Below are 18,514 nucleotides of genomic sequence, written 5' to 3'. Positions count from 1 at the left end.
TTTTTGCGGCTCGGGTGCGGACCCGTTCACTTCAATGGGGCCTCAAAAGATGCGGACAGCACTCCAGTTCCTCCCTGCTGTGACTCCATTTGCCCAGGCAAAAAAGGTGCAGAACAGCATGACACCGCCGTGCCCTGCACATGTGGTATTCTAGAGGGGCACTGTGAATTGTTCCTGTAGTGGAAGCTGAGGACACGGTGGAGGATGAGGAAGCAGAGGCAGACTTAATCGCAGGACCAACTGCGTGACAACATGGAGGCGGATGTGGCGTCACCTGGCCAAGTTGCTGGTGTGGCTATGCAGGAACCACATTAACCTAGTGGGCCATAAAGGACATGTACCGTATTGTCCCTGACCATAGTTACAGCTCCACACGTCGGCACTGCCGTGCACTTTGGCAGACACCGAAAGGCTCAAGGACTGGTCCACCTTCACCCGGCTCCCAAGTGCGATCAGCTACATCATCATCATCGAGTACTATCTGCACGTCACTGATGGCCTCCTCTGGGTCAGGAGCCTCACCACTCCCAACACCAGCTTCCACTCCACTCTCCTCATGACTACTTGTCCGCCTAGCGGAGGAAGCGGCGGATGTCTCCTCCACATCTTGGCTGGCCAGTAGCTGCTGACTGTCCTCTAGTAGCTCGTCCTTGCTATATAGTGGGGCTGAGCCCACAGCATATAATACTTCTCTGGCTGATGGAACAGAAAAGGACAGAGGCAGGTTGCGGACAGGTGAGGGCACAGGGCCTGCTCCTGGGCCATGCCAACTAAGGGTTGTGTCTGACGAACCCACCGACTCTTGACTGGGTGTGTCTGATATCACTCGGACGAAGTGGATGACTGAGTTAACCATTTAAGAACCGCTGGGTTGCTGGTCAAGACAGGCCTCTCGCTGTGACTCCTGCTGCCACGCCCCATTACTCTGCTGCCACCTGTGCCTGCACAAGAAAAATTTAGGCCTCTGCCACTCCCCTGTGCAGGGCCTGATACTTCTCTGTCTGACATACTGTTGGATCAAATAAATAAATAAAAAGGAAATGAAAACACCCCAAAAAAGTCTGTAATTTTCTCACTTCACCACACAACGGCTAATAAGCCCTTTTTTCCCCACTAATACACACCAAAAAGGGCTGTAATTTTCTCAGTTCACCACACAATGGCAAATACTTTTTTTGTGCCACTAATACACGCAAAAAAGGGCTTTAGAACATATAACTGCACCTCTGAACGGCAAATATATTTTTCTTTTGCCACTAATACACGACAAAAAGGGCTATAGAACATAACTGCACCGCTCAACAGCAAATATATTTATCTTTTTTCCTCTTATACACTCCACAATATGCTTTAGAACATATAACTGCACCACTAAATGACAAATATATTTTTCTTTTTTCCACTTATACACTCCACAAAATGGCTTTAGAACATATAACTGCACCGCTGAACAGCATATAGGCCCTTATTTTTTTCCACTTATACACTCCACAAAAGGCTTTAGAACATATAACTGCACTGCTGAACGGCAAATATATTTTTCTTTTGCCACTAGTACATGACAAAAAGAACTTTAAAAGATATAACTGCACCGCTGAATAATTTTTTTTTTTGTGGCACTAATACTCGTACTTCACCACATAGCGGCTAATAAGCCCTTTTTTCTCACTAATACAAGCCAAAAAATGCTTTAGAACATATAACTGCACCGCACAAGGGCAAATGAGACGTAGAAATATTTCCTTGTAATAAACCCTGATAAATAATGGCTGTATCAAACAGCACTTGCACCCCAATAACAAGAACGGTTTGCTGGAATTACAAAGCTGTATAATGGCAATTTGGATCCCCAGTCAGTGCAGCAAGGTGTAATAGGATTGCTCCTATTACCCAGGCTGTATCCTCCCCTACTGAACCCTGTTCTACATAATTGCTGTGGAATGATTGCTCCCTATCCTTTCCCTACACCTTGAATAATCTTTCCCTGAGGCCTCTTGCACACAAACTTGTGCTGCCCGTGCTGCGGACCGCAAATTGCACAATGCACGGGCACCGACCAAATGCGAATCGCAACCTCATTCACTTGAATAGGGTCCGCGATCTGTCCATTCCGCAAAAAGATAGGTCAGGTTCTATCTTTTTAAAGAATGGAACCCAACAAAAGCTCTCCGTAGTGCTTCCATTCCATGGTTCCATCCTGCACCGCATCTCCAGATTTGCGGACCCATTCAAGTGAATGGGTCCGCATCCTTGATGTGGAATGCACACGACCAGTGTCCCGTGTATTACCATGGGGAACACACAGTCGTGTGCGAAAGGCCTGAACTTGTAAATCGTTTTTTAACACACTAGCACTGTCTCTAGCGCCTGCTGATGTCTCTCCCTGCACTAAGTACACTGGAAAATGGCAGAATCCAAGATGGCTGAGGCTATTTATAGGGCTGTGACATCACAGGGCTGGCTGGTGATTGGCTGCGTGCATGGCATAATGGGTGATCCCGCGTTCCCACAGTTCCTTGCCCAATGTCATGCAGCAGCCATTTTAGGAAAAAATCTGATTAGTTACCATGAAGCATGAAGAAATTCGGATTCGGTGCAAATCAAATTTTTCATGAAATTTGGATCGAATTCCACTTCATCAACTTCGATTTGCTCCTCTCTACTCATGGAGATTTAAAAAAATACTTCCAAAAAATAATAGAGCATTACAAGCAAGGCTTGGATAGGTACATTTAGTGAGGTAACCAAATGTGCCATTGCTGTTTGTTACAATGGTCAACAGATAATCCACTAAGGTTAACAGAAGCTGACCAAAACTATTAACCCCTTCTATGATAGACCCCATAGTTATTTACCGCACCAAGTGTTACTTATAGTCTGAAAAATATGGTATATATATATATATATATATAAATATTGTAAAACAAAACATGCAATGCAACAGCTCTCTGCAAACCAAATAAAGTACAAAAATGCATAATAATTGCTAATGCTATACTTATAAATTAGAGATGCTTGGCAAATCATTTTGTAAAAAATTATTTTAGCCCGTCTGCCACACGTCAAGGCGATCTCTATAAGACGGGTTCCTAACACTAAATTCTACCTGTTATGTGCCATGACGGCTACCATACAATTCAGGGAGTGTAGGTTCCACATGCATGCTGGGCCTGCTCTGATTTCTGTCATCTTTGGTGCCAAATGGCCCCTATTATATCCAAGGAATGCAGGTACCAACATGCATGCTGGGCCCACTCCACACCACTCCTGGTGCCAAATGGCCACCAAAGAATGCAATGAGAGTCCACAACTATATCTCTCCTGGTGCCAATTTGCTTCCAGTGAGTGAGGGAGAGCAGGCCAAGCTATATACTCACACTAATTAAAATTATGGGATTTTACTAGTATATGACGTAAAGTCATGATTTTATGAAAGACACGGAGGCGAGTATTGCTATAACTTCCTTTACTGACAACCACAGCAGCAAAGAAAAAATGAAGATATTAACATATTGCCATAGCAACTGTCCCTCCCCACACAGTAGACCCTATATAATGTCCATCAGTCTTCATAACTTCCTCTTTCTTGGCGAATGCCACCTCTATCAGAACGACTCCTGGAACCCTCACACGGAGACCTCAGGAAAACTGCGAACCCGCAGATTCGGAAAACTGGAGAGAGACCACAACCACATCCTTCCTTGGAACCGAAGGTCAACAAAGGAGTCCTCCTGCAAACGGAACTGCCGAACTGGAACGGGCAGAAGACACCCCATAGGAACACCTGGATGTACATCATCATTCTATTCAACCTGCAAGAGAATAAAATTGCATGAAAGGAAATGTTCCATCCAAATTAAAATCCGCCACCTGTAAATCAATCAAATGACATCAACATGAATCATTCAAAATGACACAGTACAACCCAAATAAGCAATGAGCAATAATCCAAGGGAAGGAAAATACAAAGGGAGGGCAATACTCGCCTCCGTGTCTTTCATAAAATCATGACTTTACGTCATATACTAGTAAAATCCCATAATTTTATTCCAAGACACGGAGGCTTCCTATTGCAAGTTCAAAGCTGCACAACCACGGAAGAAAAAACATGAGGAGCAGGGCGAAAGTAAAATTCCTTAAAAGTCGAAACTCGAGACCAGTCGGCGATCTTCATAATGTCCTCCAAATGAGCTCCCGACACCAACATAGAGGTGGAAGCAGCGCTCCTAGTGGAATGAGCGGTCAATACTGAGGTATCCACCCCTGCCAAAGACATACACCACTTGACCCAACGAGCCAGTGTGGGAGTAGCCACCGGAGCAAAAGGACGCCGATAGGAGAGAAATAATTGAAAACTTTCAGGCGACCTATGCCCAGAGGTACGAGCTTCGTACTCTTGGAGACAAGCAACCGGACAAAGGTTAGGAATGGACGGAAAACTGGGATAAGATACAGAACGAATGTGGGTTTTGGTACGGCGAGAAATATTGAAAGTTACCCCATCCGGGGAAAAAGACCTGGCATCGACATCCAATGCCCTGACATCAGAAACCCTCTTGCAAGATACAAGGCAAAAGAGGGTAACCAACTTGGCAGAGAGCTGGCGAAGAGAAAGCAGAGAGTTAGACGGCCAAGCCGTGAAAAGATCCAAAACCAAGGAAACATCCCAGGTGGAAGAAAAACGCGGCCGAGGAGGCCGCGACAAACGTGAACCCTTGAGAAGGCGACAAACTAGAGGATGTTGCCCGGCAGGCCGACCCTCAAAACCCAGATGGAAGGAAGAAATTGCAGAGCGAAAAAGGTTGATGGTGCGGTACGCCTTACCTTCCTCGAATAAAGAAGTTAAAAACTCTAGAACGTCTGAAACGGGAGCTGAGCGGGGATCCAAACTCCGTGCGACGCACCAACTAGTCCATGATCCCCAGGCCGCTCTATAGGCCCTTCTGGTGCCAGGAGCCCACGACTGTTCCAAGAGTCTTCTAGCAGCGTCCGAAAGTTCCTCGCCCTGTCCGAAACGCCTGATATTCTGCAAGCCAGCAGACGGAGAGATCCCTCCAGCAATAGCGGGTGTTGTGCGCCTCCGGCGTCTAAGAGAAGCTCTGGCAGGTCCGGCAGGAACAACGGTGGTAAGATGAGAAGGTCCAGCAGGTGAGGGAACCATGACTGAGAGGTCCAGAACGGCACAATCAACACTAACTCCGCATGTTGCCAGCGCACCTGGGTCAGGACCCGTGGGATCATCGCAAACGGTGGAAATGCGTAGAGTAGAGGTCCGTGCCAATCCTGCAGGAACGCGTCCACAGCCTCTGCGTCTGGATCTGGGCGCCAACTGAAGAAACGCGGCAACTGAGTATTCAGCCGAGACGCAAACAGGTCGATACAGAACGGACCCCAGAGGGAGGAGATGTGAGAGAACACCCGACCATCTAACTTCAAGTCGCTGCCATCCCTGAGATACCGAGAGTTCCAGTCCGCTTGGATGTTCTGCAGACCAGGGAGATACTCCGCCACCACCGTCACCTGTTGATTGAGACAGAAGGACCAGAACTCCTTGGCCAAGTGAGATAACATGCTCGAATGGGTACCTCCCATGGAGTTGACATATCGGACAGCCGACACGTTGTCCATGCGTAGGCGAATGCAGGCGCTGGCATTGTGCTTGGCAAAACTGCGGATGGCAAAAGATCCGGCCAGGAGCTCCAGGGCGTTGATATGGAGTGAAGCTTCCTCCTGAGACCAGGGACCTCCAGTGGAAACTCCGTCGCAGTGGGCCCCCCACCCGAGAAGGCTGGCGTCGGAGTCGATGGTGAAATCCGGACGAGGACCGCAAATCGCCTTCCCATTCCATGCCTGAAGGTTCAAGATCCACCAGCGTAACTCGTCCCGAGTCTCGGGATCCAGCGAGATCGTATCCGCGTACGAAGCCCCGGTCTGTAGATGCGCGTGCTTCAAGCGCTGAAGAGCCCGGTAATGGAGAGGAGCCGGAAACACTGCTTGGATGGATGAGGAGAGGAGTCCTATGATCCGTGCCAGGTGACGAAGTGTAATCCGTTGAGCGGTCAGCATCTTGCGTAGCTCCTTGCGTATGGACCGGAGCTTCGCCAGAGGGAGGCTGAGAGTTTCCGAGACGGAATCCACCGAAAAACCTAGGAATTCCATAACTCTGGATGGGTCCAGGGACGACTTCTCGTAGTTGATGAGGAAACCTAGACGGGATAGGAGGTTCATAGTTACCTGTAACTGCGAGCAGAGAACAGCGGGGTCCTGGGCCATAAGAAGGAGGTCTTCCAGGTAGATGATCAACCTGATCCCGCGACTGCGGAGCCAAGCTACCACTGGGCGCATGACCTTGGTGAAGCACCAGGGGGCCGAAGACAGACCGAAGGGAAGGCAAGTGAAACGCCAAACCTGATCTTTCCACAGGAAACGGAGGAGATCCCTGGATGACCTCGAGACCGGGACAGTGAGATCTAACTTCACCATCCAATCCCCTTGAAGGAGGAGATCCCTGAGTAGGTGAATACCCTCCATTTTGAAGTGCCTGTAACGAACGAACCTGTTTAGCGGTTTGAGGTTTATGACGGGGCGCATCTGCCCCCCTTTCTTTCGTACCAAGAAAATACTGCTGAGCAGACCTACCGAAGGGTAAGGCACCAACTCGATTGCGCCCTTGAGAAAGAGGTCTGAGAGTTCCTTGTCTATGGCCAGTGACGCAGGCCCGGACGTTGGAATGGGAGGGGGAGCAGGGAGATGATAAGGGGACTGAACCAGTTCTATCTGGAAACCCTGGATAGTGGCTAACACACAGCCGTCCGACGTGATTGATTCCCAAGCATGAGAAAAAAGTCGGAGTCTGCCCCCTACACGAACTGGAAAAGAAAGAAGACGAGGAACACTTACCAAACCCGGAGTTTCCTCTGAACGGTCTTCGGCTAGGAGCACCTCGGGATGGGAAGAAACTCTGTGAAGGCCTTGCGTCCTGGAAGGAGGATCGTTGATTAAAGGGTCTTTGACCATAGGAGCCTCTGCCCGAGCCTCGGGCATGGAAGGAGGAGCGGCCGGCAGAGCGGCCCCAGAAGTTGCCGGCCCTTGAGGAAAAACGGCCCTGGAATACCTTCCTCATGGAAGATTGAGCCTTGTCAAGGGCCGTAAAGGCTCCGACAAATTTTCCCATGTCCTTAATAAATTAATCCCCAAACAGGAGACCCTGAGCATCACTTCCAGCCTCAGTGAGGGACAAATTCACTAATTTGGGCTCAATTTTAAACAAAATAGCCTTAAGGCGTTCAATAGACAGGGAACTGTTGATGTTGCCTGCTATACAGATGGCCCTTTGGATCCACCCACGGAGTTCCTCCGGATCCACTTATGTGTTGGACTCTCTGGCTATCTCCGCCATGTCAAAGATCTTGGCCAGTGGGCCGAAAGCGTCCAGGAGTTTGTCCTGGCATGCTTTTAAGGCCGATTCTAGGCCCTTTCTGGGGTTCCACCCAGACTTAGATAAGAATTGGATCATTTTTGGATCCACTGACGGGGTCTCACAAACCTTATTCGCCACAATGGGTCTAGGGCATTCTGCTTTCATCTTATTGCGAGCCTCTTTAGATAGAGGGCAACGCACCCGAGCCTCTAGGTATTGTGCCACATGGTCAAGGGGAAGCCATTTGGAAGATCTAGGGTGGTGGAGATTGTCGGGGTCAAAAAGGGGACCTCCAAGGGGGTCGGTTAGGACGCCCGAAGGACCCTGTATAACGTCCGAGGACGAAGCGCCCAGAGGCGTAGAGGTAGGAGCCGAAACCAAGTCGGCAGGGGCAGAATCGGACATCTCGTCCTCAGGGAAAACCATGTCCTCAAATCTCACCTCCTCATCAGAGTCGACTTCAGAGTCGATCTCAGTTTCAGGGTGCGTTCTCGCACACTTCCAATTCCGCGCCCATTCTGCCCGGCGGGATGAGGCTCTTTTGCGCGATAACGCGCTCTCTGGGGTGGCATTGGTCTCACCAATCAAAGTGGTTCTGGAGGCGTGAGGTACAGGTATTTCAGCTTGTATTGTGTCACTAGAGACACCAGGGCGTGCTGAGAGGGCATCGGAGATGGACCTGGTTAGGGTATTGGTAACGGTCCCCATAGCAGCCATAATGGCTTCAGACACTGACCGCTGAAAGGCTTCCGCAGAGAATGCGGTGCCAGCGGCTGCAGGAGCAGGAGAAGAGACCTGCGCGTCTCTCCCTGTCTCTGAGGGATGCCCAGTATAAGACATGATAACAACAGTATAATATATATGCCCAGGGAAAAGTGGCCAGTAAGCAAGCAGATGGGTCACACAAAGAGGGGGCTGTAAAACCACCTAGCAACTAACTAAACTGAAGAATTAGGGTCACACAGAGGATAGTCACCCAGCAAGTGTGCACACAGGAGCAGAGACAGAACGGAACAAGCCCAGGGAGGAAGTGGGCGTGGCTACCGACGAGAGGGAACAAGCTGCACTAGAGGGAAGAACAGAGAAGGGAAAAAAGACCACAAGAAAATGGCCGCCGCAAGATCACAGGCGGCCGAAGTCTCGCGAGATTACGGCTCCAGCACCAGACACCGGCTGGAAACTGAGAGACAAAGGCGGTAAGCGCTAACAGAACCGGCGCCTGGCCCCCACCAGAGACTAGAGGGGGGAAGAGGGAGGAGGTAGATCGCGCAGGGTAGAGGGAGATAAGATATTAACCCATGCGGCCCCCGATCCCGCTCCCAGAAGGGAGACAGGAGCAGGAGGCACAGGGAACGAACAATGAAAACGGCAGGCAAAACCTGGGGAAGCAAACCTAAATAGATATACCTTAATATAAATAAGTGTACCCCTGCGATAACCTGAATAATAATAATAAAAGAACAAACACAAAATGAACTACAATACTTATAGTAGATGCTGCAAGATTAGAGTATACTTAGCTTGTGGCAGCAGCAAAGAAAGAGGAAGTTATGAAGACTGATGGACATTATATAGGGTCTACTGTGTGGGGAGGGACAGTTGCTATGGCAATATGTTAATATCTTCATTTTTTCTTTGCTGCTGTGGTTGTCAGTAAAGGAAGTTATAGCAACAGGAAGCCTCCGTGTCTTGGAATAAAATCAGCAGACGAGTTGGTCAGGAGTGCACGACTGAGGTGTCAGCCACACCTCCAGTACAAACTGCAAAGAAAAATGGGGTCAGTCAGCACATCCCAATGCGCAGGGGCACGTTGCTATGACTGAGAACAACACTGTAAGACAAAACATGCAACAGCTCTCTGCAAACCAAATAAAGTACAAAAATGCATAATAATTGCTAATGCTATACTTATAAATTAGAGATGCTTGGCAAATCATTTTGTACAAATATATCAAGTTGAAGAGCGGGTGGGTGCAAAAGCCCAAATGGGGATAAGCAAACCCTGTATATAGAAAATCGAAAAATGGGCAGCACTCCAGAAAATAAAATGAAAAAAGAACTTTATTCACCCATTAGGCAATGCGACGTTTCGGCTCAGTGCTAGAGCCTTCCTCAAGCTTGAGGAAAGGCTCTAGCACGGAGCCGAAACGTTGCATTGCCTAATGGGTGAATAAAGTTCTTTTTCATTTTATTTTCTGGAGTGCTGCCCGTTTTTCGATTTTCTATAAATATATATATATATATATATATATATACTGCTCAAAAAAATAAAGGGAACACAAAAATAACACATCCTAGATCTGAATGAATTAAATATTCTTCAGAAATACTTTGTTCTTTACATAGTTGAATGTGCTGACAACAAAATCACACAAAAATAAAAAAATGGAAATCAAATTTTTCAACCCATGGAGGTCTGGATTTGGAGTCACACTCAAAATTAAAGTGGAAAAACACACTACAGGCTGATCCAACTTTGATGTAATGTCCTTAAAACAAGTCAAAATGAGGCTCAGTAGTGTGTGTGGCCTCCACGTGCCTGTATGACTTCCCTACAATGCCTGTGCATGTTCCTGATGAGGTGGCGGACAGTCTCCTGAGGGATCTCCTCCCAGACCTGGACCAAAGCATCTGCCAACTCCTGGACAGTCTGTGGTGCAACGTGACGTTGGTGGATAGAGCGAGACATGATGTCCCAGATGTGCTCAATTGGATTCAGGTCTGGGGAACAGGCGGGCCAGTCCATAGCATCAATGCCTTCGTCTTGCAGGAACTGCTGACACACTCCAGCCACATGAGGTCTAGCATTGTCTTGCATTAGGAGGAACCCAGGGCCAACCGCACCAGCATATGGTCTCACAAGGGGTCTGAGGATCTCATCTCGGTACCTAATGGCAGTCCGGCTACTTCTGGCGAGCACATGGAGGGCTGTGCGGCCCTCCAAAGAAATGCCACCCCACACCATTACTGACCCAATGCCAAACCGGTCATGCTGGAGGATGTTGCAGGCAGAAGAACGTTCTCCACGGCGTCTCCAGACTCTGTCACGTCTGTCACATGTGCTCAGTGTGAACCTGCTTTCATCTGTGAAGAGCACAGGGTGCCAGTGGAGAATTTGCCAATCTTGGTGTTCTCTGGCAAATGCCAAACGTCCTGCACGGTGTTGGGCTGTAAGCACAACCCCCACCTGTGGACGTCGGGCCCTCATATCACCCTCATGGAGTCTGTTTCTGACCATTTGAGCAGACACATGCACATTTGTGGCCTGCTGGAGGTCATTTTGCAGGGCTCTGGCAGTGCTCCTCCTGTTCCTCCTTGCACAAAAGTGGAGGTAGCGGTCCTGCTGCTGGGTTGTTGCCCTCCTACGGCCTCCTCCACGTCTCCTGATGTACTGGCCTGTCTCCTGGTAGCGCCTCCATGCTCTGGACACTACGCTGACAGACACAGCAAACCTTCTTGCCACAGCTCGCATTGATGTGCCATCCTGGATAAGTTGCACTACCTGAGCCACTTGTGTGGGTTGTAGATGCCGTCTCATGCTACCACTAGAGTGAAAGCACCGCCAGCATTCAAAAGTGACCAAAACATCAGGCAGGAAGCATAGGAACTGAGAAGTGGTCTGTTGTCACCACCTGCAGAACCACTCCTTTATTGGGGGTGTCTTGCTAATTGCCTATAATTTCCACCTGTTGTCTATCCCATTTACACAACAGCATGTGAAATTGATTGTCACTCAGTGTTGCTTCCTAAGTGGACAGTTTGATTTCACAGAAGTGTGATTGACTTGGAGTTACATTGTGTTGTTTAAGTGTTCCCTTTATTTTTTTTAACAGTGTATTTAAATCCAACACTTTCCTCAACATCCTACTATCCTCAGGCCCCAATATAGAAAAATAGAAAATGCATAATATTTTTTTCCCATAACAAACAGAAGTGATTAATTACTTAATAAATGAAGATCTAGTACAGACATTCTTTTTAATGATATCATAGTGAAAGTGTCATAATTCATAATTTTGGTGCAAAGCATAACCGAATTAACAAAAACAACGTGGTCATGCTGTCAACCCGCCTAGATCGGCAGTATATATCCTCCCATATAAAGTGCTATGTGCATAGAGAATAATTAGCAACAAAAATACAAAAATAATTCTCCTTAATCATTTAAGTGAAAAGAATTTTGTATAGCCAGTGTGACTGGGGCAGCATTGCCCTAACATCATAAATCACATCAGCTGTACAATACCCATAGTGTAATTAGGATGCCAAATCTTAAAGGGCTTCTGTCACCCCACTAAAGTGATTTTTTTTTTTGGGGCTAGTTAAATTAGTTATATAGCGATATGTATTAAGGCATTTGCCTGGATTTGTGGGAGGGGCTGAGGTCCGCCTCCAGCCTATTTAGGGCACCCCCCTTACCTGGCTCCTGCACCGTCTGAGGTCTGAGCTTTGACCGTCTGAGGTCTGAGCTTTGTGAGAGGAAGTCGCTTGTTGGAGTTCTGAGGAATTTACCTGCGAGCCGCTGATTTTCTGAGAGCTTTTTTCGTCGCCGTCTGGTTCTGGTTTTGGAGCATTGCTGTTCTTTTCCCAGCTTCACTCGGTTCACTGTGGGTCGCGTTTGCCCGTCAAACTGTGAGTTATTTCATACGGGTCAGCAGGGCCTCACGGTTGCCCCTGTTACGGTTCATTTCATTTCATCAATGCGCACCATGTCACGGTTTTTCATACAAGTCACCAGCATTCATTTCTGTCACACCTGTCATACGTATTGGTTCATAAACCACCACCATTCCGGTCACTAGCTCTGGCAGCATGCGGCCAATGATTCCTGGATTAAATCCCCCTTTATTTCTGTTGTTCTTTTCACATACGCTGCACCCATGTCACGGCTTCTCACAGCAATCACCGGCAGCTCATTGCTCATGCCTATCCTGGTTTCTCCCCACAGGACCGTCACTCCGGTCAGCTCCCTGATGGTTCCAACCCCATTCCCCATTTCTGGTTGGTTCTTTTCACCCCTCACATCCATCATTCATGCCCTCCTCTCTTCTCCTCGTATTCATGTACTCAGCGCAGGGGCCAGCTACGGCACACCCGGCACCCCCCATTCTTTTCAACTCCACTAGGGCTTACCGCCGCATGGTCATCCCCTCCCCGTCGCCTCCTGCCTGTTTTCCGCTCCTCCTACCGCGCGGCCGATGGCGCCTGGCAGCGTCTTGGTGCCTGGTCTGCGCATGCGCGGCCGGGGTTCTGCGCATGCGCGGCGCTTCTGTCGGCGCATGCGCGGTGTCCCGGCGGCGTGGGGGGGGGGGGGAAGTACTCCGGTCGGATGGGATCAGAATAAATGGTTTCATTCACAAACACTTTTCACAAACAATAAAAAACTTCCAAACATGATCACACAATTACTCAAACTTCGCCAACTAACGTTCATGCTCCCCCCCCCCGTGCATTCACGTGCACAGCATAGGGGCCAGCGGCGGTGCAGCCGACACACCCCCTAGTCATTTCAGACTCCATGGGGGCTTGCGGCGGCACAGACATACCCTCCCCGCCGCCTCCTGCCTGTCACCGCTCCTCCTGCCGCGCGGCCGATGGCGCCCGGCCGCGTCTCGGTGCCTGGTCTGCGCATGCGCGGCCGGGGTTCTGCGCATGCGCGGCGAATCGTCGGCGCATGCGCAGTGTCCCGGCGGCCGTGCGCGCCGCATCTGATGCGGAGGGCACGCCCCTCAAAGTTAAATATCACCCCGGCAGCCCCCACAAAGATAGTAATAATTATCAAGCACAGGGGGGAGTTATCGGCGGGAAAGAATAAAAAATATATACATTATAAAGTTGCATCATAATATATAAGTAGGAGGGGAGTGCAGGGACACAGACCAAAAAAAACAAAAAAAAACAAAAAACGTTCTATTAAATTGCAAGCACGCATATTCCACCTGGGCATGGCTACGCGGCGCGGGGTTTTGTCACACCAGGCGCAAGCTGTCATTTCATAAACGACCATCATGATCCTCCGGGTCATATATATGTACCATATACATTTGCGCATTTTCATCACACTATGTTATGTCTACCCCCCCCTTTTTGTTTTAGGCGGTCAACCTATACTGTTTTACACTACCATGTATCCGGAGAATTTTTCTTGCTGCCAGGTACGGTCGCCTGCTCATTTACCAAAAATCTTCCTTACATTTCGGATGGTCCGGTTAGGTTCAGCGTGCTGGCTTTAGGGGCTCTATCACCCCACTAGGTACTCCCCCTTCTTGGCTTCGCCGGCAGTTAGTGGTCCCGCGAGGCCGACACCCCGCCTCAAACGTACAGAGGCACCTGCCCAACGCGCCACCTCGTTAGTAAGCCGCCTCGCGTGTTGCATAGAGAGGGCCTCACCTGTCACTCCCTTCCCCTAGTCCTGTCTTACAGTCACCGAGAGGCCAACGCTCCTGCCACTACCACGAGTGGCCTCATTATCCCCTCGCGCCAAATCATAGGTAGAGCCTCTCAAGCCGCTTGGCAATTAGCAGGGCCTCATCTGTCACCATGCAAGTATAATTTTTTCGCCGTTCGGCCTAGCTAGCCAGCACGATCCCGCGTGTCCTCATACTAATCCACTTTTTATTTTTAGTATGTCACTGGATGGGTTAGACAACTTCTCCCTACCTGGCACCCCTGCCAGATCGGTCACTGCCGCCCCGGGAGACGATCTAGCCAGTCCAGCGTCCATCCGGTCCTGGACAATTCCACGCATCACGGCGGAGTTGAGGAAACGGCATGTTCCCTTCCCCGCCACGGCAAGGAAAGCTGAACTGTTCCGGCTGCTGCGCGCATCGGGCAATAATAGGGATGCGGGGGAAGGACCCAGCCAGTCCGGCACCGGGGACATCCATGCCATGCTGGCCTCTCTGATGACGTCTATGTCAACGGTCAACGCCAGGTTGGAAAGGCTAGAATCGGTCACCACGACCCTCTCCTTGGCAGGTCCGCCACCGGCGGCATCACCGGCACCGGCCGGTTTACCGGTGATCACGCCGTCCACTAGCGTGGAGGACCAGGAAGTCAACCCGGCGCATATGATTCCTGAGCACTTGAAACGGGATATCCTGGAAGGTAAGGATGTAAACCTGGCCTCCCTTCTGATTGCCTCCCAGGACGTGGTCGAAAACACGACTTATGCCTACGACGAGGTATCAGTTGTGGTCAAGTCCAGGGATGCCCGGCTCAATAGGAAATTGACCATTCCCGAATTCGTGTTGGCCATCGGAATCTATAGAGAGGTCATCTGTGCGGTCTACCCCAACAGGAGGGAGGAATTCGACCTCTACTTACACAAACTGGTGGACTTGGGCAACAAATACGGAGGGTCAGCGTTTTATGACTATCACAGGTCTTTTTCGGCGAAGGTGGCGGGGGCCTTCTCCCAGTACGGAGTCCGCTCCAACTGGGCGAGGATCGACACGGTCATATTCTGTCGCCACTTCGCAGGCCTCAGGACCCCAGCCTGTGCGCACTGCTCCTCCACGGCCCACACCACCAATTTCTGCCTGAACACGTCGGTCAGACAGGGCCTCTCCCAGGCAGCTGGTCCCTCCGGGGTCCCGGAAAGACTGGCCCGGGACAAGCTGGGTCGGCCGATCAAATCTCTAGGCAAATCCATGATTTGCAATAATTTCAATGAGGGGTCCTGTAATTATAACGGATGTAAATTGTTACATATATGCACCAAATGTTTCCGGGCACATGCCAAGTCCATGTGTCCAAATAAAATGTTTACAAAACCGTATCTAACAACCATCAACATGCCAGTTTTTACCGCGCTCATGTCGCAACACCCCTCCAGGCATCTATCAGATTTCCTCGTTTCAGGATTGACAGAAGGATTTCACACGGGCATCCTGTATATGCCAACAGGCACCCTGGAATGTCCCAATCTTTTATCCGCTCTACACAACCCCACCGCCATTGACGCCCTCATAGCCCAAGAGGTAACAGAGGGTTTTGTGCTAGGTCCTTTCAAGACTCCCCCATTCGCCACATGGCGCACCAACCCCATTGGCGTCGTCACTGGGAAATCTTCCCAGAAACAGAGGCTCATCATCGACCTATCGGCACCTCACGGGACGGGCAACCCCAGTCTCAACTCCCTCATTCCCTCGGAGGAATTCTCTCTGCAGTATACCACCATAGATCACGCCATCACGGCCATCAGTCAAGCAGGGGTGGGGGCATGGCTCAGCAAAACCGACATCGCCAACGCCTTCAAATTACTTCCGATTCACCCTACACTGTGGCACCTGCATGGCATCAAGTGGTCTGGGGATTATTATTTTTTCTCCCGATTGACCTTCGGGTCCAAAAGCAGCCCGGCCATCTTCGACGTGTTTGCGGAAGCATTATGCTGGTTGCTATTGAATATAGCAAGATGCCCGCTGGTTTTACATTACCTTGATGACTTCCTATTGGTGGAAGAAAACACTTCCCCTCCTTCCAGCCTCAGAGCCACCATCAAGCTGTTCAAGGAACTGGGGGTCCCCCTCTCCACCAAGAAGACAGAGGGGCCGGACACGATCATCACCTTCCTGGGTATCCAGTTGGATTCAGCTTCAATGCAAGCCAGTTTGCCGTCCGGGAAGATCCAGGACATCCTCACCCACATAGACGGCTATCTTCAACTCGGCACCTGCAACCGCAGAGAACTACAGTCCCTGCTGGGCTCCCTGAACTTTGCCATGCGCATCATACCCCAGGGTCGCTCGTTTATTTCACGGCTTCTGCACCTCTTCCCCTTGTTCCTACACGACTCGCACAGATTTCCCCTGGATGCCCACGCTGCGGCGGATCTGGGAATGTGGAGGAGATTTCTGTCCACCTGGAATGGTAGGAGCTTGTTTCTCCCTCAGCTGTCGGACTCTTCCCCCTCTATCTGGTCAGATGCGGCATCTACCACAGGCTTTGCGGCCATATTTGGGGACGATTGGCTGTGGGGCAGCTGGCCTCCTGAGGTCCAGGGTCTGGAAGGATTCTCCACTACCTCAGCGCTTTTTGAGATCTATCCCATCGTAGCGGCTGCCGTGGCGTGGGGTCATTTATGGGCAAATCTGGCGGTCCGCTGCTACTCGGACAACCAAGCAACCTGCCAGATCATAAACAAAGGTCGTTCTAAATCCCTCACAATCATGAGGTTCATGCGAAGACTTACTTGGCTGGCCGCCTGCAACAATTTTTTCCTGCATTGTTTCCATGTCCCGGGGGTGTGCAATTCGGCTGCTGACAATTTGTCTCGCTTCAAATTTCAGGCTTTTCATCAGGATCTCCCATCAGCATCACCCACTGCCTCCAGCACCCCGTCATTTCAGCAACTCATTCTGGACTAGAGGCCATCATGCGGCATAGCCAGTCTTTGTCCCACTTTTCACTATCAGTCAATACACATAGAGCATACAACAGAGCATTCACGCTATTCAACAGATTCCTGGTAGAACACAACATCACGCACCCTTTCATCATGACGTCTGTTTTGGGATTTGCTTCTTTTTGCCACCTCAAACTAAAAATGTCATACAACACCATCAAACTGTATCTTACTGGCATTCAACATCATATGCTAATCTTGCACCCTAACTACACCAGCTTCATGGCCTCCCACCAAATCAAAACAATACTCAGAGGCATTCAGAAGACGGAACCCGCACGTCCAGCCCAAAGGCTGCCCATCAACAGTCATGTTTTCAAGGCATTATCCGACCTGCTGGACGCCACGCCTTTTGATACAAATACCAACGCGGTCATCAAAACTGCTATTTACTTAGCCTTCTACGGGTTCCTGAGGCCCGGGGAATTCACTACCACCTCCACATCCCAAACCTCATCTTGTCTCCTTGTCTCCCACTTATCTAAACACCTGGATCACTACGTCCTGACCTTACCTCACTCCAAGAGTAGTCAGCATTCACCTGTCAACATCTCATATTACCCCACGCACAACAAATGGTGTCCGGTGAGGGTGCTGGACACATACAGTCAGCTTCACAGGTTCCTACCCTCTCAACCGCTACTTCAACTTCATGGATCGGTGCTCACCACGACCACCTTTATGATCCATGTCAGATCATTTCTCACCCAACTGGGCCTTAACGCGGCCAACTACTCGGGGCACTCCTTTCGCATCGGAGCTGCATCCACGGCCTCCAGTGCCAACATCCCTGCCCATGTTATCAAGAAATTGGGACGCTGGAAGTCGTCCGCTTACGCACGATACATTCCCAATCCAGCGCAAGAGTTAAGGGTGGCTTTCCAAAGCATGTCGGGTTGAGCTGTTTACATGTTTTATTGGTTACAAATAAACTGGTTTATTTCCATTTTTGCCCTCTTCTTTCTTAGGCCTACCTCGTCCTCGGTTTCGGCACACCACAACCGACTGCATTTCTTTCCCTGCATTCCAGGGCTCTTCTCTGTACTACCGTAAGCACCTAACACAAGTATTAAGGCATTTGCCTGGATTTGTGGGAGGGGCTGAGGTCCGCCTCCAGCCTATTTAGGGCACCCCCCTTACCTGGCTCCTGCACCGTCTGAGGTCTGAGCTTTGTCCCTCCCACCACTCCACTCATTTACAACTCATTTCTTTTATGTCTTTTCCTTGGGTGGGCCCTCTTCTTTCTTAGGCCTACCTCGTCCTCGGTTTCGGCACACCACAACCGACTGCATTTCTTTCCCTGCATTCCAGGGCTCTTCTCTGTACTACCGTAAGCACCTAACACAAATGAAAATATAATTGTGTTACTTACATTGATCCAGCAGTTTATTCAAAAAACGAAGTTTTATCATATGCAAATTCGGTCTCTACCAGCAAGTAGGGCGGCTACTTGCTGGTAGCTGCTGCAGAAATCCGCCCCCTCCTCTTGTTGATTGACAGGGCCAGCCGGGATCTCCTCCTCCGGCCAGCCCTGTCGGCATTTCAAAAATCGCGCGCCTGTGTTGATTCGGCGCAGGCGCTCTGAGATGAGGAGGCTCGTCTCCTCAGAACTCCCTCAGTGCGCCTTCGCCGATGACATCACCGAAATAGAAGACGTCATCGGCAAGTAGGGAGAAGGAGTACAA

The 18,514-nt window shown here is 49.8% G+C and overlaps 1 long non-coding RNA gene across 1 annotated transcript; it reads right to left on the bottom strand.

Moving 5' to 3' along the window:
- Positions 1-6,293: 6,293 nt before the first annotated feature.
- LOC120993404 lies at positions 6,294-17,482 on the bottom strand. Its single transcript, XR_005777250.1, has 4 exons — positions 17,473-17,482; positions 15,921-15,927; positions 15,327-15,333; positions 6,294-6,470 (listed from the first exon to the last, which is right to left on the bottom strand). It is a non-coding gene; the product is annotated as an uncharacterized LOC120993404 (long non-coding RNA).
- Positions 17,483-18,514: the final 1,032 nt, after the last annotated feature.

The sequence above is a fragment of the Bufo bufo genome, chromosome 3, assembly GCF_905171765.1.
Source record: "Bufo bufo chromosome 3, aBufBuf1.1, whole genome shotgun sequence".
NCBI classification, from domain to species: Eukaryota; Metazoa; Chordata; class Amphibia; order Anura; family Bufonidae; genus Bufo; species Bufo bufo.
Note: the sequence above shows the minus strand (reverse complement) of the source record. Positions and strands in the feature narration are given on the sequence as shown.